We start from the raw sequence: 12,551 nt of genomic DNA, 5'->3' as shown, positions 1-12,551 counted from the left end.
GTCCACCATTTTGTTGATTTTCACATATTTGCAGCATTTCCAAGCATTAGCCATGAATGTGCATATCATTTTGTCTGTGTTTGCATTGCCTAGTTTAACAGCATAGCCATATTAAGCGGGCAATGCAAGTCTATGGGAACAAACAAAACATTCTCAAATGTACTTATAAACTACTTAATGTAAAAGTCATCAAAGTGCAAAACAACTAATCCCGTCCTGTGATCACTTAAGTACTGTAGTCGTGTCGATGTAAAGCAACTAATTTGACATTTTGGTTGGTTGCTTCATTGAAGTCATTGTGTGGGTCACTTTTCGACGGGCAATAAACCAAAAGACTTGGAGTGCTGTCCTGCTCTTTATTTCATATATTTTCGAGGAATGAGCACCCAGCTGTTTACTTTGTTTGAGTTGAGCGCGTTGCACCCCATATTTTAGTGGGTCACTCACTTTTCACAAGGCTTACAAATAGAGATTGAAATTTAGTCCCCTCCTCATGCAGGCTGCCTTGTCTCACCCCATCTGATTTGAGAAGTCAGCACAGCACCGGATATAACACAGGAAATCTGGTGCAAAACCACTCGCTCCTGTGAACCCTCGACAGCGCCAACACAATCCGTAAATGAGGCAATGTTTGCTCACACAAGCCACAAGAACTTTCTTCAGCGCACACACCATAAAAACAATAACACTACTATTTAGTATCAATGCAGATGCAGTGGTTTCGGTGACTTGTAACAAAATCTGCTATTGTTCCTCATTTTTGAGGCTTGTCCGTGACAAAATGTTTGTGAACAACATCTGCTGTTTATTAAAGTTTTTATGTTAACATAATATGCTTTTATACTTTTGGGGACTGTCTATTGTGAACTATACGGTAAATCTATAAATATTATACATGCCTACAGTATTTGAATTTTGATGTTTTGTACTGTATGGAAATATGCAGTTAAAGTAATGAATACATAAACATAATATAAATTAAACTTTTGAAACATGAAATCATTGACACAAGAAAATCATTACACATACAATTGTTGGGTATTGAGGGCAAGGACCTGCCTTGCACAGTAGAAATGCAGTTTACTACATGCTATAATATATCCGATATGCTACAATTTGCTATAGTAATAGTATTATTACAATTACTATTACTATGAAACACAAGATGTTGCCCTGATAATCCAGGCTACCTCTCCACTCAAGGACTGGAGCACTGTCAGTGTCGTTCCAAAAATGTATGTGTCTTCAGTAGTGACAAGAGAAAGGAGAGCCTCAGCAATACATGAACGCGTGTGGCATGTTGAAATTGGTCTGAGATCTCCTTCAAGCAACTTCTATTTGAGAAAACGGCCTGGGTTTAAAAGTGTCACTGCACAGCACACGTAACTGTGCTGTCAGTTGTTCAAATCACAACATGACAACACTGACACGGTCACTAAATGCCAATAAGCCTTATTCAAAACAAAAAGGTCAGCTGAAATAATTTGATTTCCATGCATTTCCATTTGGATTAGGATATGGTCATCAATTACAGTAGAAGCCACTTATATTCCCCGCATTCCATGTGAATGGCATTAGACCTTCAAGGTGTTTCGAGCGGGTCCTTGTGTGACGGAGGCCAACTAGCAGAGTTTGGCGTAGAGCGTTAGCCAATCTCCCTCCCAAAGCCTCATACAGTAGCACAGCACTGAGCTATCGGTCTGGACCTTTATCTCACCATTATGGTTCTGTGCTTCCCATGCTCAAACTGGAGCGTTGACTGGTAGGTGGCGAGTTTGAGCCCTGAATGGCAGACTGCGCCGGAACACCTCAGGTACACTTGCATGGAACAGTCATGGTGCAGTCAAGAAAACATGGAACACAATTTTAGTGGGTGCTACTACTTCTATAGGCTTATCTGTAGGGCTGTCCTAAACGATTATTTTTCTCCCGATTAATCTATCAACCATTTTTTCGAATAGTCGATTAGTCAAACGATTAATTTTTCAAGTACTCTCTAGCACTTTAATCTTAAATTGGGGAAAAAAGAAAGAAACCGTTAAAATTATGTCCCTGAGCTCACAATGAGCTTTAAACCATGATAGTAGCTTATTTACTCCGAGATATATACAACGCCCAATTCATACGTGCTGGGCAATTTTAGGTTTCAATAAAGTAATAAAGCATTAGTAAAGTAAGTTAAAAAGCATTGAATTAAATTAAACGATTAGTCGACTATGAAAATTCTTGTCGACTAATTTTTACAGTCGATTAGTCACGATTAGTCAATTAATCGTCCCAGCCCTACTTATTTGTATTTAATGAATTTGCTAGAGCAAATACAGTCTGTGGCAATAGATACTTCCTGATCCCCTGAACGTCTGCTCAAATGCACTTTGTCGTTCTTTGTTAGAGGACAAAATGCAACCAATGCAGTACAAAATGTTGCGTGACTGCTGACCTGTGCATTCAAAACAAAACTACCAAGTCACAGAAAAAGACGTTATGCTTCTGCAAACACTTGACATGTTTCAAAAACTTAAGAACACAAGAGGAAGTGAGAAAAGTCCAAATTCAAGTGCAAGATGTGATTGCTCAACAGGAAATGGCCTCTAATTTCAACAAAAGGCCTAGATGTCCTGTCAGTGTGTGATATTTTCAGCAGATGCCTGTTGGCTGATGGTTATTGTACAACAAATGACGACCAAATGTTTTTAGTTGTTTGAACTGTTGCCATGTCAGTGATAAAACCTGGCAAAAAAAGTGCATCCAAATGCACAATTTAAAATGAAGCACAAGCCATGACTTGCACATAACTTTTTTAGTGCGTTACTCATATGCGTACAAGCAAATATGTTTTGGTACACCACATCTGCGATACGCCTTGAAGGACCAGTTCAGTCAATTTCAACGTGCAGTTGTAATGCTCACACTACCCTGGACTTGTCAGACCAGAGGTTTTTTTTCTTCTTCATCAGCCTTTTCCAAGATCTTGGTCATTGTAATGGGGGCAGCGCTTTGTTTACATTTCAAAAAAACATTTTTATTTATTCCCAAAAACATCCGAAAGGTTATACAACATCAGCAGACAACTAGCAAACAGTGGATATAAATATTTGGAGTAGGTAATTTAAAAAAAAATGTAAACAAACGCTGCCCCCATTAGAATAGCTCATATCTCTGAAAGGGCTGAGCCGAAAAATGTGGCATCACCAGCTACTGACAAGTCAAGGGTAACGTGAGCAATACAACAGCATATTGAAATTGACTGAACTGGTCCTTTAAAAGTCCACTGTCCTCAGTGCCGGAGGATAACACATGGCCACCACGGACCTTGACACAATGCTGTCTGTAGGCTAAAGCAACTGGTGCAAGGTAGCCCAATCAAAAAGTGTGTTATTCTGTATGACAAACAAGGTCACAAGACAAGCGTCATGCGGACATGCCTGATGAAGACCCCGATGGGTATTACTAACCCATTTTGTCCTAAGCCCTTTTTGGGAAAGGGTGCCCTCTGCCTATTAAATCCTAAATATCTCAGTCTCTGAAGCACAAACAAACATGAAATAAGTTTCTCTTATTTCTCTTATTTTTCTCTTGCTCTAACATACCCACATTTTTAATAAAACAGCTCAAATCTCCAGTAGCCAGGCCGTGCCCTCCTAGTGACGCAAAACCTTCAGCGTTGCTACCAGTCAGGTCAAGAGCAATGCAAGAACTTTCTGAGCTCCCGAAAAATCGGGAACTCCTCCCACTTTGTTGGGAAGCAAACAACATAAGCAAACCAAGGGAGGCCGTTTGGGAAATGTTAATGGTTATGCTCTTGGTCAGACCAAAGTCTTGAAGAGATTTCAAAGTCGATGGTAATCAGGCTAGTTTGAGAGAGCTCTTGAGGCAGTCTTATCCAGCCCCGATCTAACTTTCATGTTATGCAGTTTCACATAAAATGTGACATGTTTTGTAAAGAAATCTTGGGAATTACATTAGCAATAAAATTAGGCCTACATTATGTTTTCAGGGGACCTAGTGAAGGTGGGGTCTGTTGTAAAGGTGGCCGCCATCAATTTAGGAAGGGGGAAATCCAGGTTTGTGTCCACTCCACAGTACGGCCCTTGGAGGACTTCATAAAATTTGAAGTGGCCCCTCAAATGGAAACGGCTCCCCACCCCTGTAATACAGTAAATAAACTTTCAATTGGAGTTGCAGTGTGCGGACTTCTATTCTGTTGATAGATCGATACGTCTTTGTGGTGTGAAGTAAACCCAACAACACCATGGAGTGTGATTGGCATAAGCCAGAATTTTGAGACTGGTGTATTCGGATTGTATGCATTGTATTTGCATTGTTTGCATTGTAATTGCATATAAGCACTTTAAGAACTATCTTTGTTTTGTTTTGTTTAGGGCATGGGTTTTGAATAGTGAAAAAAACTGTGCCCGGCCCTGCCGTGGCCATCTGGTAGGGCACTCGCCTGCTATGCGGCTGACCAGGGTTTGATTCTAGGCCTGGGTCCTTTTCCGACCCCTCCCTGTCTCTCCCCCAATTCGCTTCCTGTCCGCGGATGTATACATTTTTGCTTGGGGCCGGGGCCCAACTTACCCTAGAACCGCCTCTGCGTTTATAGACTGTTTGGATGGTGTGTAGCCTATGTATGGTGAGACAGTAGTTCGGCGATGACTAATCGTTGTTTTGGGTCTATCTGCGTAGGCTACCGTCAGAAACACGTAGGCTTCCTGGAACTCTGTTATGAGCTTTGGTCACGTCCTTTCAATGGCTTTTGCTAAAATGCCACTGTAGTGTCCACCTTATTAAGTTGTTGTTACACTCTGAAGTAGCCTACAACTGTTTAGTGTGGTGGGGTACACTGTATGGCCCCAGCATATAGTCGTGTGCCGTTGCATTGATCGCAAAAGGCCTCCACACGAGTCTACATGACATAATTTGTCGATAGACGTGTTTTAGTGAGAAACACGACAGACGGCAACACAGCTGGGCACCATTGACAACATTGTATGTTGCATAGCCAACTTATAATTAAATAGCCTACTACATTGACGCAACATCACTAGGCTAAATACCTCTTTCTTACAACCACAAATAGCAAATATACAGAACTCACCGAGCCAGACCATCCCGACACCGATCAGGATTAAGCAGAGCTGAAATAAAGGGACTTCCATCATGTTCTTTCGGTTCGACAGTGTGCGCAAAGCACCACGCACGGGTAGTCTCCAGTGGAGCTAGCCTAGGTCATTTCACGGAAGAACGTGGGAGGAGCGCCTTTCCCGAACGTTCACAGCGAGTATCAGCCTGCTCCCACTGTTTCAAAGTATCTTTGCTTAAGGGGCTAAGGTGAATGACTTAAATGGTGTAAGACTAAAAGATGTAATCAGCTACCCGATGTAGATGTAATGAACAACTGTTTTCTTTCCCCTTAACGTGTCTTTATTGACAGAGATTTATTAGTGGAACGACCAGACTCTGTGTTCACTGACAGGAATGAGTTTTGGCCAAGGCACGGTTTGACATTTCATGGAACATGGAAACCCCATTAGCGGGACAATGTCTGTATTTAGTTAATGTAAATTAAATATTTATTAATCCCTACGCATATGTGACAGGTCTGGCTTATGGACACACTGCAGAGGAGGCTGGGTTGGTCTGATCTGTATTTATTGTCTGCAATGATAGGTGGCACACAAAACGGGGTACAGGATTAAGACAGTTCGTGGCTACTTCGGTCAACGTCGTGACATCCTCCAGGCGTGTTCTTAATAAACAAAATAAATATAAGGAGTGTGTGTGTGTGTGTGTGAAAACGCTACAGTAGGCTACTTTATACTGCACATGACATAGGTTCCATTAACATTACGTAGCCAACATAAAACAATAAATACCGGGGCTACTCTTAAATATGTGGGGTTACACAGAGGGATACAATGACATCGGAGACGCATAACAATAGACAGGGGTAACATAAAGTGATCGTATAGTGGTTAAATGGTTGGGGATACATAACGTGACAGTAATCTCAATAGAGAATGGGATACAGACATAACAGTGAATAGGATACAGTGACCAGTTTTTGGTTATACAAAAGATACATGAACAAATTAACGATATCGTCAAGAATACAGGATTCAATGGATGCCGCGAGTCAGTTCTACAGCTAACGTCTGCTCACGAGAGAGCAGCTCATAACTGACTCGCTAGCATCCTGAATTAGCTTAACTAGCTTGAAGCTGATAAAACCGAAGCTTCATAACAATTACATAAAATAAATAAAAGACACAATAGTACAATCGATACAAACAATGAAATTACCTGCAATGATAGGTGGTACACAAAACGGGATACAGGATTAAGACAGTTCGTGGCTACTTCGGTCAACGTCTGGAAGGGGAGTCAGATCAAAACAATGTCAAAAACGGTATCAAACTGTTATTCATATCTAATAAAAAGGTGCTGAACATATCTGTTTTCTATCCTACCTGTATTACATGAAAATACAGGATTAATACTTATATCTGAGACTTAATATCTTTAATAGTCTCAGACTGCTCATGAAAGCAACCTACCGTGACATCCTCCAGGCGTGTTCTGAAGTAACCACGCAACGTACCACCATATCAACCCACGAGAGCTACCAATAGAGGGCGCTCTCGTACCATTTATGATAATTTTACAACGAACGCAGATGTACTCTGTTACACATAGGCTACATGTTGCATTAAAAAAAATCTAATTGCACACAGCCTTCGGGCTATTGACCTAAGTGAACGGGCCATACAAGTGCACCCTGGAAAGAAAGAAAAAGGGGAAAAAAAAGAAATCAAACATGAGAGCCACAAAAAGTTGAGAGCCTCATTCCTCTGGGATAGCCTATATCTTAAAGTGAGTAGTCTACATCAGAATCGAATTCCTATGCTTTGTAAATTAAGTTCTATTGTATCACACCAATCACACCTGAGGAGGATGTTTGAGTGACGGCAGCTTCCAAACATTAGCGGATGCAAGATCAATTTTGTAGAAGAAGATACCGCACACTCTTGTCCATCGTGCTGCAATTTATTAACAAAACAACGTTTCGGTGCGTATGGCCTTTCTGAAGTTTTTACACAAGCAAAGTGAAGACACAGACACCCCTTATAAATTGTCCTCTAGTTTGTGATTGGCTGACAGCAGCCGGTTAATCAGTTCCATGACACCTGCCAGACAAGGTGGAATCTCATCACATCTTGATTACATCATGTTTTCATTACAAATTGGCAGCAATGTCAAAAGGACAGGTAACAGATAAGAAAATTTGTAAACATTAAAAGAAAAAGAAAAACACATAATGATACAGCCCCAGTGGTGTAGTCTATGTAGAACGAAGGTATACGCAGTAGGCCTAGGCCTATACCCACTTCAACATTTCAGAGGTTTCAGTATACCTACTTAAAATTGATAGATGCATTGTTTAGAATAGCACAAATATATACAGTATACTCACTTCAAAAAATGCTCAAGTATACAGTATACCCACCAGAAAAAAAAGTAGACTACACCACTGATCAGCCCCTGTAAGTGCGAGCAACACAAAGTGAGAGCAACACTTGCAATTTTAAGATCAGGCCACTAGAGGCCGTCANGAAAAGTAGGTGCATTCGAGATGTGTCAACGCATGCATGCGCATTTAGACAGCAATGCACCCTGGATGGAAAATGCTGCATGACGGTTAGATTTCCTGTCAAACTTCGAAATTTCGTCGACGTTGCGTTGACGAGGTGACATGTCACATGGTGTAAAACTATCGCGGGATGAATGCGGCTGCAGTCAGATCTTGCAACCTCTGCAGTTGCTTATCCCCTTCAACGCTCGTTGGCGGACTGCCTCCGAGGTCACGCGCCCATGAACTGGTTGGTCAACAACTCACTCACGTGTGTATATGGGTCTTGTCTCACACCTCTACACAAGTTTGCGCAGGTCCCCACTTCAGCTCCTCCTCACTGCCTGTCCCCCACTCCTCACACGTGGTGTGTTAGTAGAGCAAACCGGTGCGAGCTCATCGTCTCGTTCATATTTGTGGCCGACTTTAAATGCGCTGTATTTAATAACACCCACATCGTGACAACAAGTTCTCGCTCACGTGCTTCCGTCAACGTTGTGTGTCAAAAGGCCCGTTTGCAACCACGCAGCAAAAGATTTGATCAAAACGTGATTTGCTTGGTCATAAAAAGGAGAAGATAACTGCGTCGCAACCAAGCTGGACACATCAGGACGACGAGATTTCAACAGCGGCAAAGAAGGTGGATCTATAGGTCTGTGGGTGGATCTACCTTTTTTGACAGCGGGTGTACCAGGGCGCCCTCTCGTGGAATTAAATCATCATGGCACTAATTCCATGACGTGCTTACCAATGTCGGCACATGCTTGTGAAATCCGAGACTCTGCCTCTCGGAGAGAAATCGGATGGTCTTGAGGTAGAGATAGCCTACTACTCGGTGAATCATGGTACAACTCTTAGTTAAATTTGTGATGATTTGGCTTCACTTCCATGTTATAATTCAGTTAATTAGTGCTCACTTTAGGCTATTCATTTTGTGTTTTGGGACCAAAGTCGTCATTCAGATAGGACCGTTTTAAAATTACTTAACAGCGCCAACCCATGCTGCGAGGATTGAACCCAGGTGTTCAATATGTAGCTTTACCATGGCGCACCAACCACAAAGGCCACTCTGTTTCGTGCACTTTCATACATAAAAGACAAGATAAGTCTCTCGCAACTGGTCTGTTTCCACATTAACCATCAGCAACTAAAGACTCCCCGTGTTTCCGTGCAGTTTCGAACCGGGGACCTCATGAATGGAAGTCAGGCGCGCAACCACTACTCTAACCGTCAAGCAAGCGGCCCATGGAATTATACTAGTTTTGTAACCTAAAGCATACACTCCTAACGTGGCGAAGATGGAGCATCTGACGACAGGGTGGTTTGTTTCTTTTTTTTTTCTGTTGTAAGTGGGTTGTGCGACCATACATATGGATGATACCACTCTGAGTATGCTGCATTTGAGCATGAAATGCATTTCAGCATGTAGAAAATGAAGCACGTTCAACTACACACACATGAATCACATGAGCTATGAACACCAATCACGGCAGATTCCTCACATCATGGAGGAGGTCTTCTTGCCCGGCAGTTGGTTTCTGCTACTGCGTAGCTGCTTGACAAAAATTTTGTTCCCGCGATGGTTCAACGCCATGTGACACGACTGCCGCGCAGAGGTCACTCCCTTCAACTGCGTCTTGAACGGCAAATTCTAACCAGGATGCTTCACGCGGACACACTGAGCATGCTCGCTGCCTAGCAAATTTTCAACCTCGCAGGAAAGACGCTGTCACGAACGCCCTTAAAGTTTTGTCAAGCAGCTATGCAGTAACAAAAACCAACTGTTGGGCAGAAGACCACCTCCTCCATGATGTGAGGAATCTGCCGTGATTGGTGTTCATAGCTCATGTGATTCTGTGTAGTTGAACGTGCTTCATTTTCTACATGCTGAAATGCATTTCATGCTCAAATGCAGCATACTCAGAGTGGTATCATCCATATGTATGGTCGCACAACCCACTTACAACAGTAAAAAAGAGAAACAAACCACCCTGTCGTCAGATGCTCCATCTTCGCCACGTTAGGTGTGTAGGCCTATGCCGTTGGTTACAAAACCAGTACTATTCCGCAGGCTGCCTGCCCGACGGTTAGAGTAGTGGTTGCGCGCCTGACTTCCATTCGTGATGTCCCCGGTTCGAAACTGCATCGAAACACAGGAAGTCTTTAGTTGCTGATGGTTAATGTGGAAACAGACCCGTTGCGAGTGACTTCTCTTGTCTTTTATGTATGAAAGTGCACGAAACAGAGTGGCCTTTGTGGTTGGTGCGCCATGGTAAAGCTACATATTGAACACCTGGGTTCAATCCTCGCAGGATGGGTTGGCGCTGTTAAGTATTTTTTAAACGGTCCTATCTGAATGACGACTTTGGTCCCAAAACACAAAATGAATACCGGTAGCCTAAAGTTAGTAGTAATTAACTGAATTATTACATGGAAGTGAAGCCAAATCATCACAAATTTAACTAAGAGTTGAACCATGATTCACTGAGTGGTTAGGCCTACCTGTATCTCTACCTCAAGACCATCCGATTTGTCTTCGAGAGGCAGAGAGAGTCTCGCATTTTTCAAGCATGTGCCAACGTTGGTAAGCGCGTCATGGAATTAGCGCCATGATGATTTAATTCCACGAGAGGGCGCCCTGGTACACCCGCTGTCAAAAAAGGTAGATCCACCCACAGACCTAATAGATGCACCTTCTTTGCCGCTGTTGAAATCTCGTCGTCCTGATGTGTCCAGCTTGGTTGCGACGCAGTTATCCCCTCCTTTTTAAGACCAAGCAAATCATGTTTTGATCAAATCTTTTCCTGCGTGGTTGCAAACGAGCCTATTGTCTCATCTTGATACCCATCAACAAAGGCCAGATGATCTGCACAGTAACATTGAGTCTACTTAGAGAAAACATTTCAATTCAAATTCCACATTTAGACCAAAAGGAACCAATGTCTTAAGAGAATGGATATAATAATTTTCTCTCTGAGATAGTAAACGTTCTAGGTTACCCCCCGTCTAGGCAGAGATAGGCCTACTTCTCAATCCCTATATCTAATTAGTGCAGAGACCGAATGGCCAGCGTCCACAAAGTGCGCAGCTACTGGATAGTTAAAGTTTTTACAACGAATAGTGCTGTGATGCTCTGCAATGCGTACTTTTAACTCCTTAGGCTACTAGTTTTTCCAACATATGACTTTCCACATGGGCACGTAATCAGATAAATAACAGATTTTATGTTACACGTGCTAATGCCCTTAATAGGAATACTTTTACCTGTAGGGTGTTTAAATGTAGTGCATTTATAAGTAGGCTATAACTGCATTGCGCAGGAGCCACATTTACGGTTACCATCCGGAATAGGGGTTAAACCCGACTTGGAGGGCGCAGTCAATGGTGGAAGATCAGAGTTTACTAACCTGTCTCTTAGGTTTTTGCCACGTTTGTAAACTATTCGTGGTGGGTTCTGAAATGCATCACCAAGATTAATATCTGATTTGAGTATGTACCAGTGACGGTTAATAATACTCTTCAGTTGCTCAGAACATTTTGAATAGCATGTAGAAAATATAATGGCGGGTTCTTCTTTTTTCTTTGGCCCGTAACGCAATAGAGCCGACCTGTGTCTTTTTTATGATTTTGTCGTTTGCAGAGATGATTTGAGATGACTTGTATCCGCGCGCTCGAAACTTGGACTCCATAGTGTTTATGTTGCGAGCGTAATCAGCCTCTCTACTGCAAATACGCTTGACTCTGCAGAACTGACTATAGTCCGGGAGCCGTGGGGTTGGACCCAGATTTTTTGATAAAGTTTATTTTTTTGCTTCATCTGATAGATTTTAGGTAAGTCTTCAAGATTTCAGAGGGTGCCCGGTGATATCCCTTGAGCATTTCCAGATTTTGAGCCTTTATTGTCCCATAAATGCAAATTATGACAAAAAAACAAAGACACCTAATTTGACTGTGAATGATGTTACAAAATGTACCAAATTGCTTATATTACCTGACAATTTTTTTTTTTAACTTGCAGATATCAATATGAAACTTTACCAGATGATTACCCATATGAATTGGAGAAAAATGTATTACAAGTTTTCAATATTTTATGTTTAAATATGCTAATTAGGCTATTCTCTAATTAAATATGCACTAATTTGCATATATTTTGATGCAACGGATCTGACCACCTGAAAATGCCAGCTTCAAAACTCCTTTTTTATTTTGTTAATATCGTACATACAAGAATATTTACTGTGGTTAATTGTGGCTATCTCCTTTTGTTATCCAGGTACAGAGAAAATACTGCTAATAACCTTAGAAACATGCGATTTCGGCCTATTTTTATGCATATAGTCATAGAAATCAGGTCATGAATGACATATCAAGAAATTCCTCAATAAAAACATTCACAACATTGCTCAGAATAAGACTGTTAAGTATGCAATGGATTGTGCATTATGAGATCCTGCATGACATCACATCATGACAACATACATGACAACATCACATATAGCCTACAGGTAGCCTACAACAAAAAGCCAACATAAAAGACCTCATGCAGAGATTTTTAAGTAACTGATTAAGACTTGGAGCAACAACACTGCATAATTTCAAGTTGGATTTGTAGTCTATGTAACCTACATAGTCATAATTAGGGCTGGGTATTGCAGCCATGTTCCTGTATCGATTCGATTTCGATTCTTAGGGCTTTGAATCGATTAATCACGATTCAATTCGATTCGATTCGATTCATTCCCAATCGATTCAATCCGTTCCCTTCTTGGTGCCAGGATTTCCCCCAAAAGATGCTGTTGCCTATTTTTATATCAAAATGTCAAAGGGCTGTGGCTTGACATTACAAATTAGCAATCTGTTAGCACTAAGTAGGCCTTTTCCTAATCGACTAATACCTATTGGGTATTTTCAGCAGTCA

Source organism: Engraulis encrasicolus, chromosome 24 (assembly GCF_034702125.1).
Source record: "Engraulis encrasicolus isolate BLACKSEA-1 chromosome 24, IST_EnEncr_1.0, whole genome shotgun sequence".
Classification (NCBI taxonomy): domain Eukaryota; kingdom Metazoa; phylum Chordata; class Actinopteri; order Clupeiformes; family Engraulidae; genus Engraulis; species Engraulis encrasicolus.
The sequence above is the reverse complement of the archived record's forward strand: the minus strand, read 5'-3'. Positions refer to the sequence as shown.